This window comes from Engraulis encrasicolus, chromosome 12 (assembly GCF_034702125.1).
Source record: "Engraulis encrasicolus isolate BLACKSEA-1 chromosome 12, IST_EnEncr_1.0, whole genome shotgun sequence".
Taxonomy (NCBI): Eukaryota; Metazoa; Chordata; class Actinopteri; order Clupeiformes; family Engraulidae; genus Engraulis; species Engraulis encrasicolus.
This window is the reverse complement of record NC_085868.1, coordinates 26,537,701-26,540,200: the sequence shown is the minus strand read 5'-3', so window position 1 is coordinate 26,540,200 and position 2,500 is coordinate 26,537,701. Positions and strand designations below refer to the sequence as shown.

Below are 2,500 nucleotides of genomic sequence, written 5' to 3'. Positions count from 1 at the left end.
TAGAATTGGAAGCGATTGATGAAATTTAGTAGGCTATTCAACATCAGCCTAAGAGCATCTGAGAAGTGGTGTGGTGAGTGTTCTCTATTCCTTGGTATGTTCGCCTAGCTAATGTTCGCCTGGCATCCCCCCACATTCCCAGCGGAGTGGTGACGTCAGAACAGAAGTTACACTACCCCTCCAAATCCACTAGAAATAATAATAACATTACCAGTTGTTCTCCACAAAATGAAATTAATGATCAAGTCTCTGAAAAGAACTGATGCTATGTAACAGAGTACATTAATTACAGTGTTTGCTACTGAAAGACCAATACACATCAAACATCTGTTTTATTATTTATCTCAACTCTTAATCGCCTAATAATGAATAATTGAAGGGTATAAGGAACAGGGATCAATAAGGAGTAAACTCATCCAAATGGCATCTAAAAAGTGAAGAGTCATCACAATTCTGCAGTCTGTGAAACCTCTTGAGGGGTTCTTCTATTCTGAAAATATTGACATACTGTAGGGTGATTTATGGGGTTCGATTTAATGTTTGGAAGCTCAGACAGTGGCAGCAGTCGAATACTCATCCTTGTACACAACATACCCACCCCCTGTTCAAGATTCACCTTTATATTACTTTTTTGGATAAAGTTGTGCATACATTCCCTTTTAAGTATCACCAAATGAAATATTGTGAAGAGATGGGCATATCGAGGACAACATTGAAAGGGTGTCCATAACTGTCTGTTTAAGAGTGAGAACTGTGTTGTGTGCTACATTCGTCTCCTCTTTCCACCTGGAAATGAAAGCTGTGTCAAAACCTTGAAGTGCACAATTGAAAACGCATTCGAATTGTTCAGAGGTGCACTAGACTGTCTGCAGGCTGCGACTATGATTGTGAAGTTTTATGCTGCCTACAGTGTTCAGGAAATACAGACCTCATACTATATAGACTGACTGACAGAACAATGACCCTGCCACTGATGGTGGCGATCTGGGATGGTGTCATTGAAAGTTACGTTTTCGTTTTACTGTCTGTTAGTCCAAAATGGACCGCATACCTGCTGTGTTCCAGGTTGATTATGATCAGAATTATTAGGCCAGATTTCTTGGTTTGTAAAATGTTACTTTCCCCAGAATGTGTGGACGGACTGACAGTACAATGGCAATCACTGCTATTGAATGGAAAATGCAGCTGTAGATGTCTGTGGCTGCTGGGTGTTTTTTGCTTTTTTTTTCTGAGCGCAGTGGAGATGTGGCATGACTGCAGGCTTTCTCAAGGGGACAACAACAGGCTCTCTGTTAAAATGGCCGTCCACGTCAGTCCACTTCAGGCCAGGCCAAGCCAGCCACCACTGTGCACTGCAGTGCCTCTGACAGCTTTGGCTGGGCCCGGGACAAAGCCATCTGAAAGGCCCACCCATTCAGTACATACAATGTAATTAAGAAAGCAGAAGGTCCCAGGCACTCAGAGGTGAATCAGTCGGAAGAAGGAGGTATATTAAAAAGCCTTTATTATCTGTGGCTACTCATAATTGAAATTAAAATGCCAACATGTTTCGACCATCTAGGTCTTCATCAGGGCAAAGCAATGTACATACAACATACAATGTAGGCCTAATGTTGAGAACCCAAATCCTGGGCCCGCTCTCTCCCTTGGTTCGGGACAACTGACCCCTTTGTCCCCTTCCTGTCAGCTTCCCTGGTGCCCACGGGCCACCCAATGCATCATGGGACATCATGTGATCATGTGATGATGATGTGATGGCAGGGGGAGGAAGTGGATTCCTCAGATACGTCTGAGCCTTCAAGGGTGCATAGCAATCATGTTGACATGGTTTTATAGTCCTGAAGTGCCACGTCTCTCTCTCTCTCTCTCTCTCTCTCTCTCTCACACACACACACACACACACACACACACACACACACACACACACACACACACACACACACACACACACACACACACACACACACACACACACACACACACACACACACACACACACACACACACAACAAGAGTAACAGAGAGATGTAATGTTATTTCAGGCACTGACAGAGAAACAGGTCAGTCTACACATACTTGCAGCTACCAACTATTTAGGACACAGAAGCCAAAAAGGTATTTTTAGTCATCTTCCCCACCTCAGAATGAAGCATCATTTCAGCCGTAGAGTTGCTATATTGCTGTCATCTCTTTAGTAATATCGTAGTGGTGCTATATCCACCCAAGACATGGTGAATTTAAAGCTAAGATGATACAAGTATAGAAGAATTGTGAGATTATGGCTTTGGCTCAAGCAAACAGCTGTGGTCATAGTTTCCAAAAAAAGGGCCAAAGAGGAATTACATTTGATTCTGTGACGGTTTTTCAGGGCAAATGAGGTAAGAGCGCATTGTTGGTTATTATATAGATTTTTTTTATTGTAGTAGTCAGCAGCATTGGTGAAATGAATCTCTCTGTCTTTTCAAGGTTTGTGTTATAGGTGTTGAGTTTTAGCAAACAG

The 2,500-nt window shown here is 42.7% G+C and overlaps 1 protein-coding gene across 1 annotated transcript in view; it reads left to right on the top strand.

Moving 5' to 3' along the window:
• Window positions 1-2,500, top strand: part of c12h3orf70 (chromosome 12 C3orf70 homolog) — a 27,510-nt gene that overhangs the window by 1,157 nt on the left and 23,853 nt on the right. The gene's annotated exons all lie outside the window — the stretch shown is intronic.